Raw genomic sequence first — 17,525 nt, 5'->3', positions numbered from 1 at the left:
AGCCAACTTTTTCACTCTCCTCTTTCACTTTCATCAAGAGGCTCTTTAGTTCTTCTGCACTTTCTGCCATAAGGGTGGTGTCATCTGAATATCTGAGGTTATTGATATTTCTCCCAGCAATAGATTCAAGGGATTAGATCTGATATTGACACTGGAAGTTTCAAAACATGAAAATTTATGTATATATTCATCAGAAGTTGTTAAATCAGCTGGAGTTTGGAGAAGGTCAGGGCTAGAGATATACATTTAAGAGTCGTTGGCACAAACTGATATTTGAAATGATGAGTGTGGATAAGGTGAGATTTTACAGAGAGGAGGAGGGCCACGAAACAAACTTGGGGAAATTGTGCCTTTAAAATTCTTGCCCTTTATCTCCACCAGAGAGCCAATTGCATCTCCCTCCCATTTTCAAAAGGTTCAGTCCTTCTCTAAGCTCTGGGACTGATTTTGACCACAGGGAAATTTAAGGAGCTTTGAACTTTTTTAAGCTTTCATTAACCTCTGTAACTAATCCAAGATATTTTGTTATTGCTTAATTGCTAAGTTGTGTCCAACTCTTTTTGTGACCCCATGGACTGTAACCCACCGGGCTCTTCTGTCCATGGGATTTCTCAGGCAAGAATACTGATTTGTGTTGCCATTTCCTTCTCCAGAGTTTGTTCACAACTCAGGGATCAAACCTGCATCTCCTGCATTGGTAGGCAGGTTCTTTATCACTGAGCCACCAGGGAATCAGCCATCCAATATATAAACCAGGCCTGAGAAGTGAGTCTCTGTCTTATTCATAAAGTCTTCATCCTATGATAATCTTTCTAGAATGTCAATTCTAGTCTATCTTGGCCATGATGTACATATCAATCATAATAAGTGTACAAGATTGAGATAAGATTGACTAAATGAGATGAAGGATAGATTGGTGATCCAAAAAATAAAATCTTAACATCATGCCAAACCTTAATACATGAATCAAAAGCGAAGTCATGAGTATAGAAAGCAGTTGCTGATATCAGTTCCTGAGTTATCACAACAGAAGGAGCAATGTGCAAGTGTAAGATTGCATGGGAGCTCCCAAAGTCAAGGGCCAACAGAATTTACCAGTATTCCTAAAATCCTGAAAAACCAGGCACTTTTATCCCCCTTAGAGGAAGCATATCTTATTTATCAACCATTGTAGAGAACAACTGGGCAGTATATTTCAAAAGCTTTAAAGAAAAGATTTATATAGACTCTTTGATCCTGTTGTTCTAATCCAACCATTTGATCCATGAAAACAAAGAATCTTTAGCATGGATACTGATGATCAAAGATAAGATAGAGAGGAAAATAAAGCCTCCTCATTAATAAGCTTCCAGAATTATATGCACATATAAATTATGACTGAGGCTAAAGTTTTGTTAACATCTTGGTAAGCCACTGTTGCAGTTCTATAGATGGAACTCCATCAATCTGTGTAGAGAAATAATCCTCATATGAGAAAGCCTGATTGGTTGACCATTCAGATTTTTATGCTTCCTATTTCCTGTGGAGGCATGAAGAGCGTTGAGTTTGTGCTGACAGCTTTGATAGAAGCAGAGGTCAATAGGGTCCAGTTTCTCTTAAATGCCCAGAAAACTAACAGATTGACCCTCTTAAAAGATCAAATCAAGCCCTGACTGACCCACCCAATTCATGTATCAGGCGACTTACAGACCTTAAACTTTATCTTAGCCATCTCACCAGTAAACTTAGATCAATTCAACCATTCATTGCCCAGAGATTACCTATCATAGAGTCATTGTAAAACAATGTAATTTACTCATCTGGGGTCAATTAAATCATGATATATCACATATATGCTGCTGCTGCTAAGTCATTTCAGTCGTGTCCAACTCTGTGCAACCCGATAGATGGGAACCCACCAGGTTCCCCCATCCCTGGGATTCTCCAGTCAAGAACACTGGAGTGAGGTGCCATTGACTTCTCCCATATCACATGTATAGTGATAGGCTAATTTTCCAGGTAAGTTGCAGAAATGATACACTCTAAAAATTCAGTTTACCTGCCATACTTCTAAAATATTAAAAGCAACAAAAAAGCTGAGATGATCACTTTGATGTACATGCTTCTTGGAGAAAGGAGGAATTTTACAGCTCTGAATAATGTCAAATTGTATTTGCCTGTCATCAAAATTGGTCCCAGAGAAAGACACATCAGAATGTGTCAGCACTCCATATAAGAAGACTGCCAGCTGCCCAGAATGAGGAGAGAGGATGAAAATTGCTCTAAGAATGGTGCTTTACACCTTCTTTGGTGTTTCCATCTGGAATATCTCAAAACATTTGACTAATTTAATTATATATCTGTAATTATGCTTTGCTAGTTTCCTTGGAAACAAGGGAATGAACATCTATTGAATGCTTTTCTATGCCAGACACTGTGGTAGCTATTTGACAAATACAACAAGATGGTAAAATGGAACTTGATGCTAAGACACCAAGGAAACAATTCATTTCAGTTTGTACAGTTGGCAAAGGAGATGTTCAGAAACTCTTACAGGGTCAATTACTTACCCACATTAAGGATATAAAAGGTCAAGAGGTACGTATTTGAAGAGATTTCTTTGGAGAGACTGGTACAATGTGTCTTACACCCTGCCCCGTCAAGGGAGAGAGGGGTAAGAATACCACCTCCTAAACCCAAATCCAGAAAGAGGGATTTTGAAGAGACCCATTCAAGATCTTAATATAATTCCTGTGAACTTTGGGGGACATAATGGTTCGATGTTTGAACCACATCTTAAAAATATAAACAAGCAGAGGCTGGCTGAAACAGAGCAGGCGGCTAAGGTATGGGAATTGCGTATGCTCCCAAAGTCAGGGCAAAGACTGTGCATTTCCTATGAACCAGATGATTAGAGAGAACTTCCTGGAGGGACAAGAGGACCTAAGGAGCAGGGAAGCCAAAGGTAGACTCCTGGATGCCCAGAGGCCACACGAGAAGCCAAGTATTAATGCACGGGAGAACTGAAGGTGAGAAAAGCCTAATGACGACTTTCAAGAAGCATCCAGTAAACGAAGAGTCATTTAAATATCTACAGGTCCACAGGCTGCTGACTCTGGACCACCCCAGACTTCCTATTTCCCTCACCTCTTCCTTCTCCCCACCTGCTCTAATCCTGGGGAAATCAGAAGCACTGATCAGAAGAGAAGACGACTCCAAGAGGAAAGAGAAGAGTAGCCCATTATAACCTCTTTTTAGGACTGACTGCCCACTTTCTGCTCAAAGAGGCATGAGATGCTGATGAGCAGAAGCATCAAGTTAAATAAAATTTAGCTTTATTACATGAAGTTGTTGTTTTTAATCCCTTAATTGAAATACTTCTGACATGAAACAATGTAGCACATATATTACCTGAGAGCAACTGGAGAAGTCATAGGGTATGATAGGGTGAATGGTCTCCCAAAGATGTCCATAGCTTCATCCCCAGAACCTGTGAGTCTATTTCCTTAAGTGGCAGAAAGGATTTTGGAGATATGATTAAGTTAAAAATCTTGGGGTGAGGAGATTATCCTGGAGTTTCCAAGTTGGCCCAGTGTTGTCCCAAGGGTCTTTCTAAGAGAGAGGTCGGAGGGTCACAGACACAGAAGGCAATGTGATTACAGAATCAGAGTGACAGAGAGATCAGAAGATGCTCCACTGCTGGCTTTGAAGATGGAGCACAAGACCAGGAGCCAAGAAATGAGGCAGCCTCTAGAAGTTAGAAACAATGAGGAAATCAATTTCCCCCCAGGGCTTCCACAAGGAGCACAGGCCAGCTGAGCCTTCAGGACGTCCAACCTCCAGAACTATAGGATAATAAATGTGTGTTGTTTTAAACCACCAGGTCTGGGGTAGTTTATTACAGCAGCAATAGCAGACGAATACATCAAACCAGTCGGTCCTAAAGGAAGTCAACCCTGAATATTCACTGGAAGGATTGATGCTGAAGCTGAAGCTCCAATACTTTGGCCACCTGATGGGAAGAGCCTACTCACTGGAAAAGACCATGATGCTGGGAAAGATTGAAGGCAGGACGAGAAGGGGGAGGCAGAGGATGAGATGGATGAATGGCATCACCGACTTAGTGGACATGAGTTTGAGCAAGCTCCGGGAGACAGTAGAAGAATGGGAAGCCCGGTGTGCTGCTGTCTGTGGGGTCACAAAGAGCCAGACATGACTGAGCAACTGAACAAAAGTAGCAAATATGTGGGACTTGTTCAAGTTTTCATAAAGAGGCAGGAGGAAACAAGGAGGGAAGGAGTTGCTTTATGATTTTGTGTCTCACAAGGCAGGCTGTTCACAGTCATACTTTGTTATCTTGATTAGATGCACAATAACTTTATGATTAGTTATTATAACCCCCATTTTTAAATAAAGAAGCTGAACATTAGAGGATAAGAAACTTGCTGAAAGTGACACAGTAGGCAAGTTGAGGCCAAAATAGGGAAAGAGTCCAGGCTACAGGTAACAGGCCAGTTGGTAGAAGCTGCCTCATTCCACCCGGCTGCAAATATTGTGCCCTTTTCATTGCACCACACCATCTTTTGTGTGTATCCATCTCATTTTGAGATGGGTCACAGACTGAAACACCTTCCATACGTTTTGTGTCCCCTACATGTATGAGCTCCCCACCAGGGATGCAATGCCAGGTTCATCTTAATTAGCCTCCCCAACACTCTTGAGCTGACAGTTTTCCCAGTTTAACTCTAGTTCTGATCTCTCACCACTAGACTATTTCCCAGGAGGCTTCCCCAGTTCAGTCTTCCTGACAAGAGTCTTGTCATTTAGGAGTTAGGTCATCATCTGGACCTGCTTCTCTGGACTTCTAATTTCTCTTAGCATTACTACCCTTTTCCCAGTCTTCCAGGCTGAAAAGTGAGGACTTATCTTGAGCTTGTCTATTTATCTCATTCTTTAACCCCCATGGTGGTCACAAGTAATACATTCTATCCAAAAGGAACTCAGAGAGCAAAATACTGAAGAAAAATGAACAGAATAACAGTCATCTGGAAGATGACTTCAGATGGCTTCCTGTATATATAAACTGGAAATCGTGGAAGTGATGGCCATGTTTATAATCTTTGACTGTGCTGATGGTTTCATGGATATACACATATACCAAAACTTCGAAAATTGAGTATTTTAAATATGTGCAGTTTATTATGCCATTTATATCTCAGTAAAGCTTAAAGCTGAAGAAAATACTATATTCAAGAGTATGTCCAATACCAGTCCTTCTGTCTGCCCCTTTCCCTGCCCTATAGTCCCGCCCTCAGGCATCCCCTGCTCTAGGATTGATAGCCCACTGTGAGCTGTGTGCTCACTCTTCTCTCAGTCTTTTCCACTGCATAGGATTCTTTTAATATGCCTTCGCTCTCTCCAGGTGCTTGACCAGGGACTTGGCCAGGAACAAATTGAGCATTCTTCAGCACGCTGCTACAAGTACAAAATCAAAATCGATCAAAACATCTTCACAGAAATTTCCAAAAGCTTCTATGAATTACTATAAACATTATAAGTAGTTTTTAAAAGTCAAATAAATCTAGTTAATTAGCAAGTCTGTGAATTAGCCAGATTTAGCAATTTGGTTTTCAGGGAATTGTCCTTTGGTAAACTGACATCGAGCCACCTGATATCAGCATCTTTCCTTTATCAAGAGAACCAGATAGACCAAAAACAGTATCTTACATAAAGTACGGAGTTGGTGATGGACAGGGAGGCCTGGCATGCTGCGATTCATGGGGTCGCAAAGAGTCGGACACGACTGAGCGACTGAACTGAACTGAACTGAACTGAACTGAAAGTACAATAAGAACTGGTGTGTCCTTTCTCTTGGGCTTCCCTGGTGGCTCAGCTGGTAAAGAATCCAACTATACATTTACAAAGGAGAAGAAACTACATAATGGTTTGCAACATTCACTTTCTTATAAATTATGCTTTCTTGATTTTTATGGTTTCTGACTTTAAAGTTTTGACTGGCAGCCAAAGTACAGAAATTCACAATTCAGTGAAATGATATTAGAGTTCTGACCAGAGCTAAACGTAATGACATTAAAATGACCAGAACTGGTCAGGAAGGTAAAAAGAATGAAGAATCAAATACACGTCAAATAAATTAATTGAAAATAGTCTGAGTGGGGTTTTTGGAATTTAGGTAGATAACCTGAATCAGGTAATAAGCTTTGAATATGTTTATAGAACTGGGGTGAGGGGCTTCCCAGGTGGCGTTAGTGGTAAAGAACCCACCTGCAAATGCAGGGGGTGTAAGAGACGCAGATTCAATCCCTGGGTCTGGAAGGTCCCCTGGAGGAGGGCATGGCAACCCACTCCAGTATTCTTTCCTGGAGAATCCCATGGACAGAGGAGCCTGGTGGGCTATGGTCCATAGTGTCGCAAAGACTCACAACTGAAGTGACTTAACACGCACAAACAGAGCTAGGGAGGTGGCTAAACTGAATCTAGGGACACAAGATATGAAATTGATCTGGTCTAAGGATATAGACTTGAAATCTTGTTGAGTTAAGGGCCATAAAGAAGGCCCAGCAGCCCATCAGTGCCTGCAATAGTATTATCTTACACATCATAATACAGAGGTCCTGTGTCCTGGCCTCATTTTCTCTACTTAAAAAATAGCTGTAACTTGGTCTCATGTATTTTCATCCAATCATGGCTAATCTCCTAAGATGGTAAAATGATGTCCTATAGTTTTTTCATGATCACCTGTGACACCAGTACACTCATCCTAGATATTTACAACCCAAGTCCCATATTCTTCTCTTGAATCTTATCCAGTTTTGAAACCTCAGCTTGCTTAAGATAGAAAAACTATTCCTTATCATAGTGAAAGTGCATTTCAAACTTGGGAATTAGTAGAATTTAATGTAGGAGTGATACAGTAAATCAACACACACTATTAGTATTTTATTATGTTTAGGAATATTATGATTTGTGTTTATTATTTAAAGTCTGTAGTGTTCAAGAAAATCTGACACTTACTCAAACAAAAATCTAATTACATGACAAAGTAGTAGCACTTTTAATAACTCTTCACACTATTTAGACAGTTTGCAAATGCAAACACAAATCTTGTTTAACTTTTCACTGAATGGGAGATTAAAGATGAATTAAACCACACTATTGCTTTATTCTTCTGCCAGATTTTTGGGTCCCTATACAGCTAACAGCATAGTGAATCTAATTGAAGAAATAATTGCAGACTGAGAAAATGTCATGCAGTTGTCACTGACAATGAAACAATCAGGTGAAGTAATTTAGAAGTCATGAACATAAGACATTTTATTCACAGCCTTCAACAGGGTGTTCAGACAGAAATGACACCCTGTAACAGAATCACAGACCCAGAAAGACAGTGGGTCCCTGTTATCAGCTAACTGATTTGATAAGTACTTTATAATACAAAAAGATGTTAAAATGAAATCACAATGAGTACAAGTTAAAAGTCTGTTCCAACACCAACACAACCCTGAACTTTGTAATTTGTAAATGACAGTACCTAACAAAGCAGAATTTAATAAAGAAAGGTTGCCTAAAGAAAGTGGTTTTCTGGAGCCTGCCGCAAAGCCATTGACTGATGAATGAATCCTGTGGTAAAGAGCCTTCTATCACTCAACTCCAGCTATGATTTTAGCATTTGTGTGCATGCCAAGAAAGCAGGTATAGATGAAAAGGCAGAGCCATGTGGTTATCTTGAAATCTAGTGATACAGCTCCAACGCTACAGTAATAGATCAAAAGATAAAAACCCAACCAATTAGGAAAAGCAGGAAGTGATTGCAAAAGTGTTAGAAATTAAATGAAAAACAGGAGGAACAATTTAAGTCTAGTTCTGAAAATACTCAGGAAGTCCCTTCAGACAGTACATTAAGCTTTGGTTGGGGATTGCTTCAACAAGACTGCCATAATCATGGGCCAAGTCTTCAATTCAGGAGATAAAGAAAAGGTGAGTTTTCATCTTAGTTGCTATTGGAAAGACAGAAAATATTTCTAGCACGAGCTTGTCAAATGATATTTTGCTTTTCCACTGATATTAGTTAATAGTGGGTACCTATATAAGGTCACAAATGAGCAGTATTACCCGGGGAGTCATCTAACATCAAATGTCTCCAAAAATAGGTTGTTCTTACATTGTGATGTCAAACTTTTAAATGTAATCCCCAATATTTTTTATCATTTAGAATATTTATGCTTATTAAAATAAATTTTAGAATAATTTAGATATAGTTTTATCACATTTATGGTGGTGCTTACATAAAAAGGAAAACAGAAGCAAAATAAGTTGTCATCCATGACTTTATGAGTCCAACACCTCTATATGATTTTTCATCCACATTTTTCCAGACAGTATCATCTTTAACACCAAAATAATAAAGTATAATACATTATTTAATTATACATTATAATAATGTATAATACTATACATTATAATACATTATATATGTATAATACATATATAATACAGTGTATCATATATAAATTATTTCTTAAAAGAATGTTTCATGATGTTCTTATGTTTAATCAGCAGGGAGTTTATGACAAATGGATGTTTTTAAAAAATAAATTAATAAAAATAAAAAACCAAAAATTTATTTATTTATTTGGCAGTGATGGGTCTTAGTTGTGGCATGTGGGATCTACTTCTCCAACCAGGAATTGAACCCAGGATCCCTGCACTGGGGGCATGGAGTCTTAGCCACTGGACCACCAGTGAAGTCCCCAGATTGATGTTTGATGCCTTAATGATAGGTTTGCCTCAAGCATGGAACATTTAACCATCCATCACCTTGTTGCTTTGAATTTTCTATCATCTATTCCATGGATTTGGAGACTTCTCCTTCAATTCTACTGCTTCAAAAGGGAGAGGCAATCCTTTTGCACATATCTTTTTAACACGTGTAGTGATCCCTTCATCTTCTTGTAAGTATGAGCCAATAATACTTTAAATAATAAATCACAATAATAATCTTTGAAGTTTATCAATTTATTCTTATCCCAGAAGTCAATTTTATGATGGCAACATCTGACTTAAGTCTTGATTTTAACCAGATATCTATTTTAGTTCCTATCCATTTGGGATTCTGTTACAATGTGTATTTGGTCCAGCTTTGCTTTTTTAGGAACCCTCTTGTTTGCCATCTCCATATCTATTTTCCCCATTCTCTTTATATACACACACACACACACACACACACATATATACATGCATGCATGCTAGGTCAAAGTCTTTCTCTCTCTCCCATGCTGCTACCAAGACGGGGGAAGCAGTCTCCATTCTTAGTTTCAAGGATGGATCTGATGGGTCTTAGAGAAATCCTATCCCTTTGCCAATGACTGATTCAGAAATGAGTATATTACCAAATTCTAGCCAGTGAGATGTGGGGGGAGGGATTTGGTGAAAGCTTGGGGGAATTTTTTTTCTTCGATCTTAAAAGAAAGCCAATGAGGCCTTTCTTTGTCTGCCACTAGATGGAATAGAGAAAGTAGACCCAGTTACTACCAGCAGCCATTCCATTGCCATGAAAGAAGCTAGACAGGCTCAAACTGACAACGGCCAGTGGTTCAGCAGAAGAGAGTGCTAAGGACCCTTGATAACACCACTGAGCCACTGGACAAACCAGATGAGAAACGCGCACTGTGACTGCTCTTCCATTTGCGCGAGCTAGTGCATCTTTTAAACAATACACGGAGTTTAATATACTTGTGGCTGAACACATTCGAATTGATGTAAATCCATTATGCTTGGTTGATCGGAATGAAATTTTAGTCTAAGCCCCTTCATTGACTCCTATACACTAAAAAAAAAAATGTGAGACTATCAGCAAGACATCTTAATCAAAAATTTATCTGATGCCTTCTCTAGTTTTAGCAAAATGAAATCTAGCAGCTGTCTGGATGACATCTGCCATTAGTATTTTATCTTGGCTTTGTTGATTAGATGATCTTATTCAATACAGCACATTAGTCCCTTGGTCAGGGTGATAGGCTTGGCCTAAGCATGCTTTGAATTTAAGAAGTTTACTTTATCTTCACCTGGCGAAACCATTGTTTGCACTGTGCTGAAAGTTGTTGTGGCTCTAACTCCAGAGATGTCTGTATGTAGCTTAAATAGTTACATGAGGTGATACTGACTTATCAACTTTCAGATCCAAAAAACATCATATCCTTTCTTATAATACATGTAAAATCAGCTTTTACTTTCTGATTAACCTTGAAGTAAACAAAGTTCTATGATTGAAAGAATTTTTCATTCTTTTGTCCTTTTTCCTCTGCTTTTTTTTCTCCCTAGTTATTTCATAAAGCAAATAGTTATTGATATTCTACTATATGCCAGACAGTCACTGGGTGAATGAAATTCAATGATGAACAAGACCCATAACCTACCCCCAGAGCTCTCATGCCTAGAGAAGTGTCAGGCCTGCCAGGAGAAAAACCCAGAGAAAGCCATGTGCTGCAGAGGAGAGAGAGCAAGTCATTCTTTCTGATCCCACATAAAGACTTTTCATAAATCCCTAAACTCCTGCTTTAAGATTTTGTTGTTAAGTCGCTCTGTCACGTCCAACTCTTTGAGACCCTATGGACTGCAGCATGCCAGGCTTCCCTGTCCTTCACCTTCTCCTGAAGCTTGCTCAAACTCATGTCCATAGAGTTGGTGAAACCATCCAACCATCTCATCCTTTTTTGTCCCCTCCTGCCTTCAATATTTCCCAGCATCAGGGTCTTTGGATTTTTTTTTTTTTTTTTGGACTGAGGTTTACATAAAAATTGTCCCTTATCCCATACCAATTCATTTTGCAATTAGATAATCTCAAAAATTACTCCTGAAAAAATGACATGAACATGTAATAAGGATTGTGATACTGTCTTAAGAAAGAACTTCCTTTCTTGGCCTTCTTCCATAGGTTGAAAGTGTGGGCTTCTGTAAGAAAATAGAAAGTGGTCTGAGGTTCAGAGGTCATAGCCTCTGAAACTATGAATCCTGGGCCAGTCTCATAGAAGTGTCCCTCTCTGCTTTATAGACATGCCCATGTCCTGTTTTCAGCTTGAAGTTAAAAACACTGAGAGACCAGTTCATCCTCTTAATGTAGGCAAAACCAGCATATGATTTTCTCCTGCCCTGTTCTCAAAGTTTCATCCACTAAAATAAAGACAGAGAATCTTGATTTCTGCTCTGTACAAAAGTCCATGAAAAATAATTGCCTTTCCTGGTAGAATCTTATTATTCTAACAGTTATAGTGGAGAGATTATTCTTGTTTTAATAGGGACCATTATCTTATCTTAGCAATTGACCTGGCCTCCAAAATCCATTGAGGTTTAATGTTAACTCATCTTACTTGCCCTTTTAAAATGAGCCTATGCTTTGGGACGCTGCTTCACTTTCTATTATGTGTCCCTGTCCTTAAGTGCTGCAGCATTTCTCTAGTTGCCTCACCCAGGGGTGAGTAGTCTCCCTAACTCATGTGCTTTGCTAGCCAGCTATGTTGGTGCCCACTTCACACAACTGGATCCATTGCTCACTCTGGAAAGATGGGACAATCTAGGGATCAAGCATTAGCAAGCATATAATAAGCAGAAAGGAGTGACCCTGGGGTGCAAATTGCCCTGGTGCATATAGAAGACCAGACTGATAAGGGGCTTTGGGTGCTAGAGAGGGTATCATTATAGTTTCTGATCTCCTGGAACTAAGCCTTCTGAACTGATAAGAAAAGCATGAGTTCCCCTAACTGCATAGAGGAGGAGAAAAAAGAACACAGCTGACATTAATGAGTCCTACACTATGTGACAAGCCCGATGCTAGATATTTTAATATATTTATTCTTCCTCAAGGGCTCCAAAGCCTCCAAAGTGCCTCCTAGCTCATGAGTGGCAGAACTGGGACTCGACCAAGAACCATCTGACACTAAACTTACCTCTAATCTGCCTTCCTGAATGCACCTCTCCTTGTGTTTATCCTTTTCCTGAACCTCAGGCAGCCATGTTTATCCAGACCCTGCAAGTGTAAAATTGATGACATAATCATGTGATGGTGTCTATGGGACTATTATAGGAGGATTAGGCTATTATCAACAAATCGGGGACTAGTATTGTTTTATCAGCTTGGGAGTGTTTTCAATTAATTTGTAATTAAATAAAGGAAGCAATTTACTGACTCTTGGAGGAGTCAGGCCTGGGGAAGGCTTATCTCATCAGTCTCAGCTGTGCATTCCTCCTGCACCGGCTCATTGTTTAGATCACAGCAGTGATACATGATCTGACCTATAGGAGTAATTCAATAAAGCATCAATATTTTCTTTCCTTTAACCCGTGATGCTGTGATGACTGGAGAAATCTGTCTGCAGTGTCCTCGACCATGAGCCTATCAAGAGCTGCACCTTTGGCCTTTAATGTTCATTCAGCTATTCCTGCCAAAGAGCCTGCTCATGTCAGAACTGACCAAGGTAGTTTCACCCAGGTGGGATACAAGCAGACTTCATGGAGTCAATCATATTTTAAATACCTTTGCATCTAGATTTTCTAGGTACTATGTTGGCCTCTTTACAACTATGGTCTCATCTCTTCTCAACCATCTTGCACATCTAGGCACTGTTATCCCCATTTAATTAGATGAGCAAATTAAGATTAGTTGGTGGCTGAGCCACGAACAGTACCTAGTTCCACGGTATTTTAAGGGCCTGGAGCTTTTCCACTGACACTACGCAGCTAAGCTCTACACAGACCGTGAAAAATGAAAAAGTAGGCAGTCTTCCTACACAGCCTGAGGATATTTCTTGATAAGCTTTTCTTCTATTTATAGTATCATAATCATTATCCAGATATCTTCAGGCCTTATCACCCATATTTCAGTAAATATATGATAAAAAATGGGCTTCCCCGGTGGCTCAGTGGTAAAGAATCCATGTGCCAATGCAGGAGATGTGGGTTTGATCCCAAAGTCAGGAAGATTCCCTGCAGAAGGAAATGGCAGCCCACGCTAGTATTCGTGCCTGGGACATCCCATGGACAGCGTAGCCTGGCAGGCTATATAGTCCATGGGATCATGAAAGAGTAGGACAACAACAAAAGCAAAATAATAATAATTATTATTATAACAACAATGACAATAAAAACCATAAATACAAACTTTATTGCTTCATAGGTTTTAGGGACTTTTCTGAATACTTGGAGTACAAAAAGAAGCAGGGCAAAGGCTAACAGAGTTTCTCCAAGAGAATGCACTGCTCATAGCAAACACCCTCTTCCAACAACACAAGAGAAGACTCTACAAGTGGACATCACCAGATGGTCAACACCAAAATCAGATTGATTATATTCTTTGCAGCCAAAGATGGAGAAGCTCTATACAGTCAGCAAAAACAAGACTGGGAGCTGACTGTGGCTCAGATCATGAACACCTTATTGCCAAATTCAGACTTAAATTGAAGAAAGTAGGGAAAACCACTAGACCATTCAGTTATTTATCCTAAATCAAATCCCTTACAACTATACAGTGGAAGTGACGAATAGATTCAAGGGATTAATTCTGATAGAGTGCCTGAAGAACTATGGACGGAGGTTGGTGACATTGTACAGGAGGCTGTGATCAAGACCATCCCCAAGAAAAAGAAATGCAAAGGAGAAAAAGAAAGATATACACATTTGAATGCAGAGTTCCAAAGAATAGCAAGGAGAGATAAGAAAGCCTTCCTCAGTGATCAGTGCAAAGAAATAGAGGAAAATAATAGAATGGGAAAGACTAGAAGTCTCTTCAAGAAAATTAGAGATACCAAGGTATCATTTCATTCAAAGATGGGCACAATAAAGGACAGAAATGGTATGGACCTAACAGAAGCAGAAGATATTAAGAAAAGGTGGCAAGAATACACAGAAGAATGATACATAAAAGATCTTCATGACACAGATAACCACAATGGTGTGATCACTAACCAAGAGCCAGACATCCTGGAATGCGAAGTCAACTGGGTCTTTGGAAGCATCACTAAGAACAAAGCTAGTGGAGGTGATGGAATTCCAGTTAAGCTATTTCAAATCCTAAAAGATGATGCTGTGAAAGTGATGCATTCAGTACAGTTCAGTTAAGTCACTCAGACTGACTTAACAGTGTCTGACACTCTGTGACCACATGGACTGCAGCACACCAGGTCTCCCTGTCCATCACTAACTCCCAAAGTTTACTCAAACTCATGTCCATTGAGTCAGTGATGCCATCCAACCATCTCATGCTCTGTCACCCCCTTCTCCTCCCGCCTTCAATCTCTCCCAGCATCAGGATCTTTTCCAATGAGTCAGTTTGTTGCATCAGGTGGTCAAAGTATGGGAGTTTCAGCTTCAGCATCAGTCCATCCAACGAATATTCAGGACTGATTTCCTTTAGGATGGACTGGTTGGATCCCCTCGCAGGCCACGGGATTCTGAAGAGTCTTCTCCAACACCACAGTTCAAAAGAATCAATTCTTTGGCACTCGGATTTCTTTATAGTCAAACTCTCACATCCATACATGACCACTGGAAAAACCATAGCTTTGACTAGATGGACCTTTGTCAGCAAAGTAAAGTCTCTGCTTTTTAATATTCTGTCTAGTTTGGTCATAACTTTTCTTTCAAGGAGCAAGTATCTTTTAATTTCATGGCTGCAGTCACCATCTGCAGTGATTTTGGAGCCCCCCAAAATTAAGCCTGTCACTGTTTCCATTGTTTTCCCATCTATTTGCCATGATCTTAGTTTTCTGAGTGTTGAGTTTTGAGTCAACTTTTTCACTCTCCTCTTTCACTTTCATCAAGAGGCTCTTTAGCTTTTCTTCACTTTCTGCCATAAGGGTGGTGGCATCTGCATATCTGAGGTTATTGATATTTCTCCCGGCAATGTTGATTCCAGCTTGTGCTTCATCCAGCCTGGCATTTCACATGATGTACTCTGCATATAAGTTAAATAAGCATGGTGACAATATACAGCTTTGATGTACTCCTTTCCCAATTTGGAACCAGTCTGTTGTTGCATGTCCAGTTCTAACTGTTGCTTCTTGACCTGCATACAGATTTCTCAGGAGGCAGGTAAGGTGGTCTGGTATTCCCATCTCTTCAAGAATTGTCCACAGTTTGTTGAATCCACACAGTCAAAGGCTTTGACATAGTCGATAAAGCAGAGGTAGATGACTTTCTGGAACCCTTTGCTTTTTCGATGATCCAACAGATGTTGGCAATTTGATCTCTGGTTCCTCTTCCTTTTCTAAATCCATCTTGAACATCTGGAAGTTCATGATTCACGTACTATTGAAGCCTGGCTTGGAGAATTTTGAGCATTACTTTGAGCATGTGAGTTGAGTGTAATTGTGCAGTAATTTGAGCATTCTTTGGCATTGCCTTTCTTTGGGATTGGAATGAAAACTGACCTTTTCCAGTCCTGTGGCTACTGCTGAGTTTTCCAAATGCTCTCATATTGAGTGTAGCACTTTCACAGCATCATCTTTTAGGATTTGAAATAGCTCAACTGGAATTTCATCACCTCCACTAGCTTTGTTCACAGTGATGCTTCCCTAAGGCCCACCTGACTTCATATTCCAGGATGTCTGGCTCTAGGTGAGTGATCACACCATCGTGATTATCTGGGTCATGAAGATCTTTTTTGTATAGTTCTTCTGTATATTCCTGCCACCTCTTTTTAATATCTTCTGGGCTTCCCTGTTGGCTCAGATGGTAAAGTGTCTTCCTGCATTGCGGTAGACCCAGGTTCAGTCCCTGAGTTAGGAAGATACCCTGGAGAAGGAAATGGCAACCCACTCTAGTACTCTTGCCTGGAAAATTCCATGGACTGAGAAGCCTGATAGGTTATAGTCCATGGGATTGCAAAGAGTTGGACATGACTGAGTGACTTCACTGTCACTTTCACTTTCTGTTAGGTCCATACCATTTCTGTCCATTGTTCCCATCATTGCATGAAATGTTCCATTGGTAGCTCTAATTTTGTTGAAGAGATCTCTAGTCTTTCCCATTGTATTGTTTTCCTCAATTTCTTTGCCTTGATCACTGAGGAAGGCTTTCTTATCTCTCCTTGCTTTTCTTTGGAACTCTGCATTCAAATGGGTATGTCTTTCCTTTTCTCCTTTACCTTTCACTTTTCTTCTTTTCATAGCTATTTGTAAGGCCTCATCAGATAAACATTTTGCCTCAGTATGCACTCAATGCACTCCATATGCCAGCAAATTTGGAAAACTCAGCAGTGGCCACAGGACTGGAAAAGGTCAGTTTTCATTCCAATCCCAAGGAAAGGCAATGCCAAAGAATGCTCAAATTACTGCACAATTACACTCAACTCACATGCTCAAAATTCTCCAAGCCAGGCTTCAATAGTATGTGAATCATGAACTTCCAGATGTTCAAGATGGATTTAGAAAAGGAAGAGGAACCAGAGATCAAATTGCCAACATCTGTTGGATCATCGAAAAAGCAAAGGGTTCCAGAAAGTCATCTACCTCTGCTTTATCGACTATGTCAAAGCCTTTGACTGTGTGGATTCAACAAACTGTGGACAATTCTTGAAGAGATGGGAATACCAGACCACCTTACCTGCCTCCTGAGAAATCTGTATGCAGGTCAAGAAGCAACAGTTAGAACTGGACATGCAACAACAGACTGGTTCCAAATTGGGAAAGGAGTACATCAAAGCTGTATATTGTCACCATGCTTATTTAACTTATATGCAGAGTACATCATGTGAAATGCCAGGCTGGATGAAGCACAAGCTGGAATCAACATTGCCGGGAGAAATATCAATAACCTCAGATATGCAGATGCCACCACCCTTATGGCAGAAAGTGAAGAAAAGCTAAAGAGCCTCTTGATGAAAGTGAAAGAGGAGAGTGAAAAAGTTGACTCAAAACTCAACACTCAGAAAACTAAGATCATGGCAAATAGATGGGGAAACAATGGAAACAGTGACAGGCTTAATTTTGGGGGGCTCCAAAATCACTGCAGATGGTGACTGCAGCCATGAAATTAAAAGATACTTGCTCCTTGAAAGAAAAGTTATGACCAAACTAGACAGAATATTAAAAAGCAGAGACTTTACTTTGCTGACAAAGGTCCATCTAGTCAAAGCTATGGTTTTTCCAGTGGTCATGTATGGATGTGAGAGTTTGACTATAAAGAAATCCGAGTGCCAAAGAATTGATTCTTTTGAACTGTGGTGTTGGAGAAGACTCTTCAGAATCCCGTGGCCTGCGAGGGGATCCAACCAGTCCATCCTAAAGGAAATCAGTCCTGAATATTCGTTGGATGGACTGATGCTGAAGCTGAAACTCCCATACTTTGGCCACCTGATGCAACAAACTGACTCATTGGAAAAGACCCTGATGCTGGGAGAGATTGAAGGCGGGAGGAGAAGGGGGTGACAGAGCATGAGATGGTTGGATGGCATCACTGACTCAACAGACATGAGTTTGAGCAACATCTGGAAGATAGTGAAGGACTGGGAATCCTGGCATGCTGCAATCCAAGGG

The 17,525-nt window shown here is 40.0% G+C and overlaps 2 long non-coding RNA genes across 2 annotated transcripts in view; one reads left to right on the top strand and one right to left on the bottom strand.

Annotated features, from left to right (window-relative positions):
• Positions 1-17,525, top strand: part of LOC147376174 (uncharacterized) — an 81,606-nt gene that overhangs the window by 48,923 nt on the left and 15,158 nt on the right. The gene's annotated exons all lie outside the window — the stretch shown is intronic.
• LOC147376175 (uncharacterized) lies at positions 5,157-12,051 on the bottom strand. Its single transcript, XR_015160809.1, has 2 exons — positions 11,943-12,051; positions 5,157-5,454 (listed from the first exon to the last, which is right to left on the bottom strand). It is a non-coding gene; the product is annotated as an uncharacterized LOC147376175 (long non-coding RNA).

The sequence above is a fragment of the Bos grunniens genome, chromosome 3 (genome assembly GCF_055505025.1).
Source record: "Bos grunniens cultivar Pamir isolate PY7600 chromosome 3, Bosgru_T2T1.0, whole genome shotgun sequence".
Classification (NCBI taxonomy): Eukaryota; Metazoa; Chordata; class Mammalia; order Artiodactyla; family Bovidae; genus Bos; species Bos grunniens.
Note: the sequence above shows the minus strand (reverse complement) of the source record. Positions and strands in the feature narration are given on the sequence as shown.